The sequence below is a fragment of the Osmia bicornis genome, chromosome 10 (assembly GCF_907164935.1).
Source record: "Osmia bicornis bicornis chromosome 10, iOsmBic2.1, whole genome shotgun sequence".
NCBI lineage: Eukaryota > Metazoa > Arthropoda > Insecta > Hymenoptera > Megachilidae > Osmia > Osmia bicornis.
This window is the reverse complement of record NC_060225.1, coordinates 9,480,004-9,496,645: the sequence shown is the minus strand read 5'-3', so window position 1 is coordinate 9,496,645 and position 16,642 is coordinate 9,480,004. Positions and strand designations below refer to the sequence as shown.

General features: G+C 42.9%; 1 protein-coding gene across 1 annotated transcript in view; it reads left to right on the top strand.

Annotated features, from left to right (window-relative positions):
* LOC114874275 overlaps positions 1–16,642 on the top strand; it is a 41,323-nt gene that overhangs the window by 18,476 nt on the left and 6,205 nt on the right. The window lies entirely within an intron of this gene.

Genomic DNA, 16,642 nt, shown 5'->3' with positions numbered 1-16,642 from the left:
TCGTTCGAATTTATTTCAGCCTGTGCGAATAGCAAACCATCCTGTCTCGTTCGGGTTTAATGAATTGAACAGGGAATTGAAAGTATTCACCGATATACCTTGTTTATTCGTGAACGTCGATTTAGCCATTTCAAGCTGGATAAATAAATTCATTTATTACGCGAATCCTGACACGTTCAGAGCAAATTTCACTCGTGCTCGTGGACATTGAAAAGGCTATCGCATTCCGAGTGTCATTGAAATTTTTCGTATAAATTTTGATCTGGAAAAGGTCGTAACAATAGTTTTCTCACATCGGCATAAAAAATTGTGAAAACTTGTAGATATAGAAAGGTCCGAATCTCATAAATCCGATCTGATTTAAGTGTTCATTTTTGTTCGAAACAAAAGCCGTTGGCAATTTCTGTCGAGCCGCGAATTCGTTTTTTCACCTCGCACACTCGGCTGTTCCTTTTGTGTCTCGGTGGGCGAGTCGCAGCAGCCATTTGGCAGATTTTAATACGTGTCGCGTGCTGGCTGGCTCTCTTTGTCGCGCAAACTAAGTTACGACCGAATAGGGAATTGAATGGGAACGATGTCCGAGAGGCAAGTTCTTTGACAATGACGCGATTTGTTTTTACCAGCTTATTGCTAGCAATCTCGTCGGTCGGTGGTCAGGTTCAATCGCGATCTCTCTTGGGTGTCCATGGAATAACCGACAACCGACAACCGACAACCGGAGTCGAGGAACAGAGGAAGAAGAGAAGCAACGATGAAAGGGTCTTTGACAGGACGGCGCGGCGCGCGATTAAATTTGTTTTTTACGCGGTCACACCGTTCCCTGTCAAAGAAAACCTCGCCCCGTGTTCCCCATCTTTTGCCACGTCATCGAAACTGTTTGATAAACCAGCAAAAACTCGTTTCCCGCCTAAAATATCGTCCTAGCTACGCGTACAATGGTATTTTCCAAGCTTTCGCAAGCTTAATGGCGATCCCTTAGAAAGCAGTCAACTTGCGACCGCCATTCAGGAAGCTGGAATCCTTTACGACAGCCACCAGGGAAGCGAAGAAAACGAAGACGCTTGTCTTCGTTGACGAAGACAAACTCGATTGGCTGTAAACGTTTTACTTCGCTTCCTACCAAGGCAGATCAACCGAAATTTTTCATCGTAAAATAGAGACATAAAAGCTCTACGCTCTGTATCGATGCCGCCCCTTTGTTCGCGTTTAAACGGGACCGTTTAAGAGCCAACCTGAAACGAGAGGAAATTGCCGCGAAACATTAGAGAGGAAGTTGTAAACTGAAATTTTTGATTTTGTGAAAAGTGATGTACCCTCCATGGGCAGATTTTATTCTTTGTTCTCGTTTAAATACCTCACTCGACGATACGGATACGAAACACGAGAAAATTGCGGAGGAAATTGAAACCCGAAGGAATATTTTTTTTTCCCCCTTTTTTATTTTGTAGCGCAACAAATACTTCCTGTTGCGTGTAAATCTCGTTCTCCTACGAATACTTTTACTCCCGAGGATCTCGCGAGCGAGGTAAAATTGTTGGAAAATATTAGAGCGACTAGAAAAGCGAAATTGCTCCTTTCCGCATGGAGTAATTCGACGAAACGAAATTGAAGTAGTTCCAACTAAGGGCATTGACGTTGATAGAAAATCCTGTTATGATGTATCGATTCGTTGTCACGATCGGTGAGCTCGATTATCCGATACAACGCGACCATCCCGCATTTTCGATGATCAACAATTCGGAATAATTAACAAACGCGCGACAGGTTACGTGTGCATGGTCCACGTATTCCCGTTAACACGTGATCGAAAACTAAATATTAAATCGGCTTTAAACCATACGTCAAATCACGATTTAATACAACCCGTTAGGTTCCACCTTGATTTTCCTACAGTAAACCTTTCAATGCATCGTTAAACGTCGATCGTTCCGATTTAATCGAAGCTCCGATCAACTGTCCATTTTTTCACCCCTCCGTCCGACATTCCTTTCCATTATTTTAACATCACCCCACGGTGATGAATCTGTAGACAATTAATAGAGGTCCGTGACGAAAAGAGGGTCGATGGAGTTAGGCGATTTCGCTTTACGGTCACGTACGATCGCTTCGAAAATTACCCATTCGAAATCCTTTCGAGCATATCTACATCGCACCAGCAACGGAATATCAAAGAATCTTTGCAATTAGCGAGTAAAGAAACAGCGAGCTCGTTCCTGATCGTCTCGCGTTTAAAGTCAACGAATATCACGGACGATATTATTATTCCATGGTGTCCTGTACCAGGTTCCCAAGAGAGCCAGTTTCATCTTGCCCTCTATTCGTGCTTGGACCGCGTCTTTCCCTTTTGTCTCGGTATTACGAGCCGGAATAATGCGCGAAGGGAGGCTCGAAGAAGAAGAGGAATAAAGGAAGAAAGGAAGAAAGGCAGATGGCAAAGGAAGAAAAAGAATGGAGAGTGTTAAAGGGGCGCACCGCGCGGCGGGGAAGCTTTCCGCTGCGATTCGGTCATATCCGCATTGCAGGAAGAGAGAAGAAGACTAGGGACCTCTTATTTTGTTGCAGCTAGGTGCGACGACCAGGAAAATGAGTGGCTCTGATAATTAAACTCTCGCCCGGTGGAAAGAGGAAAGGGTCGGTCGTTTTTGCTGGGAATTTTGATTAATCGTACACAGGAAATTAAACGTGCTTTGCGCTACAAGGCTGCACGCTCGCACGCACCAGCTCGTAACCGAGCGGCAGGCGTAAAATATATACTTCAATAAAGCTACTTCATTTCCGTGGCTAAATATATTATTCGCGCACCGTAGATAAAAAGTACAACCCCTAACTCTCTCTCCCTCTCTCACACATTTTGCTTTTCTACTCTTCAGGATTCAAAACAATATTCGAATTATCTAGAAATGTATCCTAGAAGCGTTAATCGTTTCGAAATCGTGACTACTTTCGCCAAAATCTAAATTAATCGGGCTGGTCTGACTTATCGCGGACTTAAACTACTGAAGGACTGGCCGGCTGACTTACCGCTGACCGTACTACTGAAAAACTTGCACTGCACGCGTTCGCTACGCTCTTTCTCGCTGCTTTAAATTTCTTTCCCAAAGGGTTTAGACTTCTTTTCTCTTTAAAGTGTAAGTAGACAGATAATGGGCGTTGAAAGTTTATATCGGTTAAATAATTCACAGGGTAATGCTCGTCGATCTACTTCCGGCCTCTCTATGTTGCTTCAGTTTATCCGGGTATTAACGCGAGAATAATACCGATCCTAACTGTTTTGTTAAATATAGATGGCACATAAATCGTCCAGTTAAGCTTGCTTGCCTTAGAGAATGGTTTCGATCTCTTGCGCTTGGTTAATTTCACTATCTGGCTACGAAATTAAGATCGTTACTTTTATCTAGTGGTGGTGTTTTCACGCACAGCTTTCAATCGATCGATTTTGGAAACAAACACCAATATAGTCGAGGCTGATGTTTTCGCTTGTCACCGAATACGAGCGCGGTTTTCAAGAATCACAAGACTTTTAATGAACCTGTTGATAGCTCCCCTGAGAAGATGTTATTCAACGTTGTGCAAACATTCAGGAACAAGTGGAACGAAAGAAAGAAATAGAAAAGAAAAATGGCAGGATCGTGTCGTTCGATTGAAGCGTCGAAACCACGTTTCGAAGCCAGGCTATTCGATACTCGATAAAAATAATTCCGTCGCTGTTTCGGTCGAAACGCGACGAACAAAAGCCGAGTAAAACTCGACGGTTGATCGAGTACGTCTAACTGCAAGGTTTCGAGTTTCCTCGAGATCGAAGGGAAAACGTTGGAACGTCCACGAGTTCCGGTGTACGTTTGCTCGAGGAAAACAGTCTCGATCGACTCTATGAATTATTCTGATCGAGAAACCGAGAATTTCCACCCAGTTCTTCTTCTTCGTTTCCATCGTCAAAATATTGCAGGAAGAACGCACACGCAAAAGATGGACGGTTTACGAGCACATCGAAAGATAATGTAACGAGGGGAATAATTTTATCGAGCCATTCCAGTATTTGTTTCAAGGCAGCGAGGAGAGTCGTTTGCTCGAGATCGATGCACCGCCAAGCTACCCAAAGGCAGAAGCTTTCGATGGTCGTTAGTCGGTCGAGAGTTTCACGCTGAAAACTTTCTCTTCTCATCCTACTTCGCATCTTTTTTTTTCCTCTGCCTCCTCTTTTTTTCTATTTTCCATTTCACTCGGTCCCGGCGTCGAAACAATTCCAGTTTTCTACCTTTCTCTTTCTTCTTTCCTCTTGCGCCCCCTTTGTTCGTCTACCATTCCCGGCCCTAACCAGCCCTTCTCTCTTCTCCTCTCCCTCTCTCTCTCTTCCTTTCTCTTTATGCATTGATTTCGAAACGACCGGCATACGCTCGATACAGTTTTCTGGCTTTTCCTTCTACCGTTTCTCTTTCCTTCTTCTCCCGCACTTGCGTGTCGCACGCGCCATCGAACCTTCGCTATCGCACGATAATGGATTAAAGGAGAATAAGTAAACCTTTAGTCAGACACCGTGGATAGATTTCTCCTGTTTGAAACTTTTTGCAATCTTTCTATCTATCGAGAACCTTGGAAGTTTCCGGCGTTTCAGCAGGCTTCATCAGGATTCTGAAGAAGCGCTGATGAAGCTAGCTGCAACGTTAGCAAAACTCGAGAAGAACGCGATTTACACTGGAAACCTCGAGGAAGAATCATGACAAGTTGGACCGTGAAATCCACAAAGTTCCTTTCTCATCTTTGTATCAAATTGTTTCTTGGCCATTACAAATTTCACGACCAAAGAGCATCGACCAGCAGAAAAGTTTCGAAACAAAGAATGCTTTAACGATGGCTGTTAGCCGAGCGTAAAGTCGACGACAAGTGCCCGTTGCTCGAACGATCCGTCTTCCTTTATTGTTCCTCGTCGTTCGTGGCACGAGCCTCGAAACAATCCTGTTCGATTCTTCGTATCCGCTGGAAAATTGATCGAGCCGGATGCATTTGTCTTTTCTTCCTTCCTTCGTCTTGCTCTCTTTCCAGGCTTCCTATCTTATTTTCGCTGATTCGCAAACGAACGTGATCGTTTCTCGACACCGTACACGTTTGTCGTGTCCTCGCTGCTAATCCGACGAAATTTCATGACGAAGACAGGATCTCTATTACTTTCCCGGCAAATTGCGGTAATTATTACGGACGCAATGAAATCATTGATCGAAAGGGAGAAAATTACGAGCTTGATTGGCCTAGTTTCGGCTGGTTAGAGAAAGAAGCTCGACACGAAACAAATGCTTGCCACGTTCCGTCATGGAGGACGTCTCGTTTTGCATAAACCGACGTTATCCCGATTCGTCGGGTCGCGTCAGAACTGAAATATTTACGAGACAAGCGGTGTACGTGGGCACCGTTAACGTTTAATATCCTGCTCCTCGTTTACTCTGGAGTTTTTCGCCGTCGACAAGGATTCTGCCGCGCTTGCTTTTTATCGTTTCGAGGTATGCTTCTGAAATCGCAGCTTTCCAGGAATTTTGCGAGGGATTATTGCGAAACTTTGCGACGAAGAAGTCGGGTCTGGATTCAAAGTTGGACGCGTCTTCCATGAATTTCGCGTAGAATCCGTTTCTTGCGCCAAAAGTGATCAGCTTTAATTCTTGCCGTTCGATTCGAGCCAATTTTCTTCCTCTTCTTTCGGTTCTTGCTTCGAGAAAGAAACTCCATTCTCGTTTCATTTCACAGCGTAACAAAAAGTAAGTTGATTTAATTCTGAATCGAAGCAATTGACTGGCTTCTTCTTGCTGACTGTGTGATTCTAAAGCACGCGATATCCTACGTTTCGTCGAACGTAAAAAGTCTCTCCTCTACTTTCCTTGTTTTCCACGTAGAAAATATTCAACGACAAAAGAAACGGCTCGCGAAAGATAGTCGGCCAAAGGCTCGATCTTTCTAGTAATATCGTACAAAAGTTCATGAATAAGTAGACCACGGATAAAAGGAAAGTTGGTAAGCGTATAATTAACAGGAACGAAGAAGAACGTTGAACGAGCTGAAACTCGAAGATATCTCCTAGAAGAAGAAAAGGAGGCTGTTGCAGCGGGAAAACGGCTGGACTTACCACCGACACCTGGGACAAACCCACTTCTTTACCCTTAAAGGAAAGGAAGAGAAGGGGTGTGACGGGGTAGAAAAAAAGAATGTAGAAGGGAAATCGTGTAATGCCTTTCAACTCCGAACAACCGGAAAAGTAATACTGGAAGTAGTCCAAAGAGGGAAGTTTGAACTCGCTGGTGCTTCAGCGAATACCAAACGCGCGATCTCCTTTCTCAATTCATCGTTTCCCTACTTATTCAGCCACCTAATCAGCTTTATCCCATAAATGATATCATCTCAGTCTCTCCTTCTTCTACCTATATTACCTTCCTAACTTTTAATTACGGTTGCTTCTCCGCTCGATCAACCGTGATGAAAAGTCGATAACGGACGCGACGACGTTATCGATGCATTTTATCGTGAAAGGGCCGTCCGGAAGATTGGTCGGCTATTAATCTCGTTAAAGGTGAAATAAATACAGTATCGATCAGCGAGACGCGTGAAAAATGTTTCCGTTAGATAAAAAAAGAAATTAATCCCTTATCTTAAGATTTCTACCACTTGAAATGCTTAACAAGCAGAAAGAATTGAATCGAGCTGTTTTCAATATCAATTAACCATTCGTTCTATTTCCGTGTCATCAATTTTCATGCTGAAGGAATCGTTTGTCGCAACGAAACGGGAAGCAGAGAAACGTAAAACTGTTGGACGTATTTCGAGAAGACGGGTCTCGGTTAAAAAAGTGTTGCACGGCGCCGCGCTGCATCCCTTAATGACGTTCGAGCAATCAGGCACGCGATATACCGTCGAACGGATGCAACGCGATGAAAAATTGGACGATAGCATTCGCGTTAGAGTAAGAGAAAGAAGCAGACGTCGCGGTGGTCGTACGCGGAAATGCTAGAGCGAAAAAGGCTTTCTCTTTCAGGGATGTCGGATTGGAGAGCAAGCTAGAAAGGGTGGGCGCGAGAAAGAACGAGCCAGTGAGCCAGCCGACTACTACAGTGGAATTCATGAGTGATTTTCAACGAAGGGACGCCACAGCAGCGTGAAAAGCACCGGTGGATCTCGAGTTTGCCAACCGCCTCATATTTTATGGGCCAGGCCCCCATTCGACGATGCTTTCACGCGTTCCTCTATTCAAGTAACACGCTGTTCTACCCGCCGCGACCCTCCTAAATTCCTCGTTCCTCCGATCACAACGTTCTTTTTCGCCTCCTTCGCGAACCAATTTGTCCAGAATTGTATGTACACCTAGGTAGTACAGGGTAGCTGGCGTGAATTTAAATTCAACGTGTTTCGTTTCGAAATTTCTCGCGATGTTGTGAATGTTCCGGAACCGGAAAGAAAACACGAGCCAGAGGTAGCGACGAGAAATGACGGATATGTTTCCCTGTAGCAGGGTGCTCTTTCAATATGATTAACAGTCGCTACGCTGGAAATGCACCGTGTTTTTGAGACCACGTATAAATATAAATTCTAGTTTCATCTTGTTTCCCCGTTGAAAAAAACAACCCTGTTACACGAAAAATTAGTCTTCGTTCTCGCAATTCTCGTCTCATAATTTTATTATTCCAATGATCAAACTGTAGCTCGGGGGCTTTCAGATCGAAACTAAAATCAGAAAAGTTTCTGTAGATATTAGGAACTGGCGGAGGCCAGTGAAATTTCATAAATTCCAAATCAAGCTGGAACTTGCACACAGATCCCCATCCTATAGAACTTCACTTTTGATCTGCGGAAGCTCGTCTACAATTGATAGCTCGAAACTATGTATGTACATAATTTAAATGTCGACTCAGGCAGTCATTTGCGGGAATCACGGTGGTAAACTGAGTTCTCTCGCGAATTTTGTATACCCGTAGAGCTTCGACGGTATATTTACAGGAAAGATCACTTATGGAAATTTGTGCAGTCTGTATCGGACAAAGTATATAGTGGATCTACCGTGTTGGAATTTCTGTGCAGCACGTTGGAATAATAAATCAAAGGGAAGTGGCCACGTATCTGGCCGTTACGTCTACGCGGATCCCGTGTCCGTCTAAATACATATTATTATTCGCGACGCTGTTTTTGGCCATAGATATACGAGATCCCCTGTACCGTACGTTATGTGTTTGTCGACGATATCTCGTAGTTTATAATAATTCAAGCGAGCATTAATTTTGTATTCCAGCCGAGTGGACACGAAAGACGAAAGCCCTCGGCGGATTAACTTAATACGTTATATAGCGCGTTATATTAACGTTCCACGTGATATAATGCGAATGATTAATACCGGCTGGCTCGAGCCAGCTTGCGAACTCCACCATATTTTATGGGGCATCCAGCCATTTGCCGATGCTTTCACTCGCGGGATCATATTCGGTGTCGTACGCTCCGCATCGTCCCGTTCGCCACCGTAAATTTTCCCTAAAATACTTTCACACCCGGTTACGCGATAGCTTTTCCTTCTCTGTCGTCTTTAACATTAATATTAATGTCAATATTAATATTCACGATTCGGTTTGCCGCGTTACTGAACTTCATTTTGGTATAACACCGCAATCAGCAAATACTGATACGCTAAACTAATGAATAAATCATTCCAATAATCTCATGTATGCAGCCGAAACGGTGTTGATAAACATCAATTTGGTAAATACAATTGCCCTTTGCGCATCTGTAGCGGTAATGTAAATTCAACATAATTTCACACGAACAAAACTTAATCCATTAATTACTACGACAATTATTAGTTTTAGATAGTACGTATCTACATACTCTGATCCATCCTTATTCAAAATTATAACTACTCCAATGGAAATCCAGCCCGACTATACGATATTTCCTCGTAATCGCGCACTGTATTCATTACACTCAAAGTGTTGCTACGTATAACAGCTGTCATTAAACCAGAGACAAAGTTATCTAATTACACAGCTGCATTTAACATCTCAAAATACGAGCAGTTCTAATTACCAAGCCATTCCCTACGACATAACTCAAAGATGGGGGGAGGGTGATTAAACGAGAAACGACTTTACGATTCGTTACCATTACGCTGTATCGATATCTGTTTTCAACGCGCCAGCCTTATGAATTTATGTAAAAGGTAAAAACGCCAACGTTAAATGAAAGTTTCGAAGAGAAATGACGCGTGATCCAATGCGTTTCAATTAAGCGACAGCCAACTAAACGGTGTCGATGAATTTTGAGCGAGGACACGTGCCACCCTAAATGTAACTGATTACCGTATTACATCAGAAATAGAAAAAAAGAAAGAAAACACAAGAGAGATCGGTCGGTAAATCCATTTACCCGTAGCCCGTTTATTCTCATCGAAAGATTAAATGGTAAATTGGTCTTGGCTGGCGCCAATTACTCCACCGATGCCCACGTCTGAACCCGATGAAAACATTGTTTTTTAAATTTGCATGAACCAACGAGACGAGCTGGCGTGCAGTGGCGTGTTTTGCGAAAAACTCGGAATAAATTCAATTTCCAGCTTGACACATAATGAAGATGTAAACACAGGAAAATGTTTTCACATACGTTTGTTAATATAATGACAAAAGGTTGTTATACTTTTAAAACTACCATCGACTGCTTTATTCGTTGTACGTACATAGATCGTTTAAAATACTATTTTTTTAAACAATAACAACAATGTTCGATAACACCCCTTCTTCGTGTACGAGAAAAATACAAAAATAAAAAGGCATGGAATGTTTTATTCACAGTTTTCAATGAAACGCGCCGGTGAACAGCCCGAGGTGTGGATCGAAACGAATTAATGTTCGATATTCAATAGGAAATCGTAGAAGGCCATTAGCTTCACCACTTGCTCGAAAGCGTTAATTAAAAAAGGAAACGGAATATAGTCGTCTATCCAACGAGACTCGTCTCGTTGAACGGATTATAGGTAGCTTGTTTTCCAGCGAATTAAACTACAACTCGCACTCGCACCAAATAAAAGGTACCTAACATTCTTTCTCAAACATTCAACGCTTCCTCTTCTCCCCCTTGTTTTCTATTAAATTTCTCCCTGGTACGCTTGAATTCTCACAAGGTAATCTTCAAACGATCTCGTCCGTTCGGAACGTTCGCGTTCGCTAGCTTAACGCGTTCCGCGATTAATTTCGGCGAAGCAATTAATTTTTTGCCCTGCACCGGCGGAAAAATGGAAACGCGATTGCCGCTGGCCATGCAAACGACACGCGTTTTCGGCTTTCATTGTTTCCTTTTTTCACTGTTTGCGCGAATATAACGGGAACAAACGCGTTTCGCGTGCGGAAGAAAAGGTACTTTGTTTCACGAATGCGTTTTGCAAGCGAAATGAAAAGGCCGCTAAGGTTTTTCACCTTGTAATTATTTTTTTTTTTCCTCCGAAACTCGCGTAATGATGTTCCGCCGCTTTTCTCCCCTATGTGTTTCGATCACAATGTATTTTCACGCTCGTATAACGATATACTAGAACAATAATAGTTTCAATTTAACGTTCAAGTCTTTTTCATTTCATTCTCTGAACTTTAAACTCTCTCGTACGCCCTAGATATAATCAACGTTTCATTACTTTACCGGACTTTATTCGCGGTGAAGTGATCGCAGAATGAACACCGGAAGTATATGAGGTATATAATGTAAATCTGACGACTTGGCCGCGGAAAGAAGCCGGTAACGTCCTCAAGGAGTAGGACACTAATTCTGTGTAACGTTAAAAGTCGACTTTTCCTCCGAGTATCCGGCTTTCAAGAAGAAATGGAAAGTTCACGATGGTTTCCACGGTCGCTCATCTCTTCTACAGAGTGTTACGTCGCGTCGCCGGTAAAAAGGGAAAAAGTGATTGAGGAAAACCCTTTTCGCTCGACAGAGATAAGCTTCAACTCTTTATCCGGCCACTTCTTTACGATTACGAGCTAGGTCTCGTTTATACTATTCAATAACGGAGGTTCAACTTGAAACGAATCTCGTGGAAAATAGGACGGTCATTTTCTCTCTGTTCCACGTCGAACGGAAAGGAATAACGAACGGGAAAACGATGTACATATTCGAAATTCGCGTTGTTATAGATTGCCTATGACTACCGAATGCAACCTGCGTCTGTGGATATGAAATTCAAACGGATGTAGATGGTCGGATACGTTGGTGGTCTCGTAAATATGGCTGCTTCTCTAGATTTTTACCTCGCATATCCATAAATATAAAACGACCGTAAATAAGCTACTTTCGTGGACACAGAATTCATCCAGTTACCACCAGCTCCCTGTCTACCTACTAAAATACGTATACACAACTTCCTATTCGATGCAATATTTTCCAAAATATAGTATAGTAATTTATTTTCTTAATCCACTTACCGAAGGATCGCAAAGATTCAACTGAACGATCAATTAAGGGAATTGTTCGGAAGAATGTTAATTAAGTCACTATCGCGATCGTGCTACTTCTGTTAAAATAGAGGTACAGGTTGGCTCGGGTAACCGAAATCCTAAAGACTTTCGTGCCACTTAAACAAACTACTGTCTAAAAGTGAATTATAAGCGAGGAAAAAGCGTAAAGTTTAATTAAAATGTGGGAAAGCCGCGAGATAGTGGTGGCTGCCCTGTCATAAAACATCGTGAACGCCAAATTTCGGACACGTCCGTTGCACAGAGCAGCTCTGCTGTGAAATTGCCAGCAAGTTCACTGGAAATTAAGGGCGTATTAAATTAAGGACCTCACTTGGCGACGGAAAATTCAAGAGACCCGACCGGCTGAAAGCTCTTCTAGAGATGCTTTTCTATAGGGACACTGCATTTCACAGTGAGATGGTCGAAGAAGAAGCCGGATCAGAGCGGAACGGAACGGAACGGAACGGAACGGAAGGCAATCTTACCGGCTTAAAACTCGCGATTTCTTCTGAAAGTTTGTCACTTTGGAAGGTGGACGAGGTGTCGATATCCTATATTTATTAAGGCACGGCATTGAGGCGGCATTGCACGCGGTAAAATCGAGTTCTGCTGGTCGAAGCAGTAACACCGAGACTCGTTAATGGAAGTTTCTCGCGGCCGTTCCCGGTCGGTCCGTGATAAATTCCCTGTTATCTTAACGACATCACGAACGATCGAGAAAGTCCGTCGTTTACGAATGGAAAAGCACCGATCGAGACTTTTTAATAGATTCCCCGAGTTCTGGTTGAAAATAATTACCGAAGGGGTTCCGATTAAATAGAATCGTTCCGCGATTGGCCAACCGACGGAATTAATTGCTCGAATTATCCGTGGATAAAAGGGAATCGAAAAATTTCCCTTAATTGCGTGCGGATATGACGATGAAACTTTGATGGCGAGTAATTAAACGGTGATTAAGTAAACACGCGAAACCGGTGGCGCAAAATTTGCCTGGTATCAGGTGGAACGGTGGAACGGTAACGAGAAGACACATGGAAACTGTACACGATAACCTCGATGGTCGCTCGAAAACGATATGTAAGCATTCGAGTAAATGTTTATTTACCAAAATGTACTGGTACATTGGTATCATTTACACTACGTGTATTTTATTAAACGACTCGTGTACTTTCGTTTTGTACATATTAATGTAAATTTGTTGTACTTAAAGAACATAAGTGTACGCGATATGTTAGCGTAATTTCAAAGACAAATGTACGTTTGTAAATATCGAGATTTTACCGTAATATAACTAGACCGATAATTTTACCGTTTTATCTGTTCTTTGAATAATGACCGAATTACCGATTTAACATCCCGGGCCGGTAATTGATAATTAGCCCCGTAGGGATTCGAAATGAACCGCGTTGCTTTTGCTCGATAATCGCGATAAATCCTCGAAGAAAAACGACCGTCTTCGCCGCGGTGGCGAGATGAAATTGAAAACACAAGGTAAAGGTAATCCTCGTAAATATCCGAGGGAACGGAGCGTTTTCAAGCGTGCTCTGTAAATTTTAGTCGATGCAACGTGAAAATGATTGCACGCTCGAGACTTTAATAAACGAAATTCCATACGCTCGATTTCGAGGGTATCCGTTCGTTTTAAAATAAACGTTTACGCTGCATGCACAAATAATAGAGATAGCAGAGACGGTGGAGAAGAAGAGCGTTTTAGGATTGAGTTAGTTCGGTCATTGGGAAGCAATGAAGCATCCCGCGCGAATTTGCCCCGAGTTTCTGACAAGGCTTTGCTAGGCCATTGCTCTGTCGTCGTCGTCTATGCACCGTAATATTAAATCAATCTTTCCATGACTGATTTTCACCTTATCGAACGTTCAACCACGAAACAGTGAAAATAGAAAATTTGATTATTAATAGATCGAAGAATGGATGTTGTTTAAAGAGGAGCGAAAGAAAGAAATTGATCGCAATCGTTGATAGAAAGAATTTAATCGCGACAGACATTTCAATATTTATCAGCGATCGGACGAGAAATTTCGGCAGAATTTCAGTCTCGATATCGATTCTCAGCGAGTCGGATTTCACGCTCTGACAACTGTGACAGGCTATAAATTGAGATTTGATCGATGACCTTCACAGGCTAGTAATAACTGCAGGGCCAATGTTTGCTCGTGGAAGTTCTAGAACGACATCGGTTATAGACTCTCTAACCCGTGCGGAAAGAGCAACCTAATTCACGGCCGAGTTCGCTCCAAGTACGGAAACAAAAGTTCTTTTAATCGGAAGCAGATAGAGGGAGGGAAAGGAGAACAAAGGAACGACCCTTATTATGATGGAAAAAAAAAGGGAAGATCGACCGACGAATATGCCGCTAGCACGATCCATTGCTCGAGATTGAATTTCATTGTACTCTCGTGTGACCAGAATGCGTTTTCAATTCTTTCCCTACTAACGACAAGGCTATTTTCGGTGATAAATTAGATAATTTCATTCGTGTACGATCGGAGAGGAAAATAAAATTAAGAACAAGTATCAGACAAGGCTCGGATCGATTGAATTTATTTAGCCGTGTATATCTACTTATTAGAGAGAAAAAGAAAAGAGATGCGTTTGTTCGAACAGTAGCAAAAGTGGCTTTCGACGTGATTTATTAAAAGATCCCGGACTTTCGTTTCTCCTTCCTTCCATTATTTCTATTATTTCCGAGCTCGACGATAAACTACTAAACGCACGGGGTGTTCCCCTAATCTAAAACAGCATAAAGAGGGAACGATCTAATTCGAAGGAGAGGTCCGGCAGGCAGCTTTTATCGCGAGACACCGTCGTAAAAGTTTACGTTCCAGAGGGACAACGAACTTGCCTTTTAGCGAGTTCGATCGAACTTCTTGGCCACGGTTTAATTACATCGTTTAGAGGAAGCAAGCAACGTGTGTCTCTTGCTCCCTAACATCGCGGCAAATTCACCCCGTACCGCCCCTCTAGCCCTCTAACCCCGTTTGCAGTTCGCTTCTCCCCTTCGGTTCGTACAGAAGGAACCGATCAAACCTTATCTTTGAAAGGGTCCAACGTTCTCGAAAGCCCGATAGGACAGGGAGCTGGCAGTGATAGGTCAACCGAGCCGTAGAATTGAACCTTGATCTACGCCCCGAAGAACCGGTACACATGGCTAGCTTGGAACTGGGATATATCCCATCGATTGCCATGTCCAACGCTCGAGTGGATCAGTTTACCCGCGACCGAATCTCCTGGACGACATGTTCGGCTCGGATTTAAACCAACCAGCGATCGATCCTACACTCTACACTCTGGACACGGTTTAACCCTCCCTCACCCTACACCACCACTTCTACCCTCTATCATCGTTCATTTACTTTTACAATTAATACCTTTATTACCTTACAAAGATATCAAGGTAATATCATCAATCTATAATCGTTTCCTCTCTTCCGTTAAAATCGACGCGTCAGATTTAGTATAAAGATTATACTAACGCCTTTCTAACGCGTCGCGTATGTAGAGCGTAGAAAGTGGATCGAGCGATCTAAGAAAATACGAGGACACCCACGGTAATGGCCATTACCATTCGTCATCTGTAAAAGGAGATTAAAGTTGGTTGGTGTTCGAGCAACCGATCTGACGATAAAGCCCTTTGCCAAGCTCGAGCTATATTCGAGATCTCCTGAATTTCTTGGCCAACGTATGTATCTACCTATATGTACGTTCCGGATACGCTCGAAATAATCGTGTTTCTTCGGCCGTGATCTAACCAGACAATTCACCTGGAACTTTTTGACTATCGGTTAACCTCGACTCGACGCGATATATTATACCTCTATTGTCAATCTACAACGTCGTCGCTTTGATTATGTTACAAGCTTCACGTAAACGACAATCGTTTACAGAAGCGTATCGAAAGGATCAGCCTTATCGAAGGCCGATTGATTGACGTGTTTCGCGTCAAAGAACATGGATCCCTCCGACCGTGTATTCATCGATCGGTATTCTATTGATTAATCGCGAATGGGAGCATTGGCTGCTAAAGTTCCACCAATCAATTTTTTTTTTCTTACACACCTATGCGATAGAAGTGTAATTACAAAAACAGTATGTAGAGTCGCGAAGTGTAGAGCTAAAATAAAAATAGCGGGCAACGGTCGTTCGTTGAACTATTTTGGCGACGATGCAAGCGTTAATCGATAGGATAGGATTATTTTGTAGCAAAGCTGAAACTCGCAATCTTCGACCACGACTGCTCGTCCACCGAGCTTGTTATTAATCTAATTTCGTTTATTTTTCCAACAAGCAACGACCGTCGGACCGTGGATCGTAACGTTTCGAGAGGAACCGGTAATTAAGAGGGGAGATGCGTAACCTCGATAGCGAAATACTTGCTTTTAACCCGGGACCTCTTGGCTATTTCGGCCAGCCAGCAATTTCAGGTCAACTCGAATAAAACCATTATCACGCGGAATCTCGAAGAAAAGAAGGAATTCTAAAATACCTCCCTGATGCGATATCTCCTTTGGGATTAGACGTTGGCGAGCTTCGTTTTAAGCTGACGAGAGAGAGCTTTCCGGACCCACGCCGCGTTTCTATGTTTTCACGGATTCCGAATTCAATTTCCTCCTTGCGAACTTTCTTGATCTCCTAAAAGTTTCGACCGATAGCACGTTGAAGAGGTTCAACCGTCAAAGAAACGATACAGATAATCATGGAACTAGACTAGATATCCTACAAAGGGTTGAAGCCCTCATGTGGGCGACCGGGTGCAAACGTACGCATTTAGATCTTTGGATAGAAAATTTGCACAGTTGGTTAAGAATTTGACGAATTCTTTTAAATCATCATCGCTCAGTTATCTCTACGGTTGATTTATCTATTTATACGAGACGTACAAAAGTAGCCCGATTACCATAGAAGAAAGAAAGAAAGGGTTGGATGCCCGCATAAGGGTTAAGAAAGTCTGCTCCTTGCAATACTCCTGTCCTGCGAAGATTTAAGATTAGACTAGTCCCTTCAACCATCTCTCTGTAATTCCTGACTCGAATTTGAATTCTACCCTCTAGTTTTACTCATTGCTTTCCACATCCTTCGTCGCGAGCCATTCTCGTTCGTCTAAAGACGATAAATCCTCTCGATCAACTCGACGCAAATTGAAATTCCAATATCTCAGCCGGAACAGAACG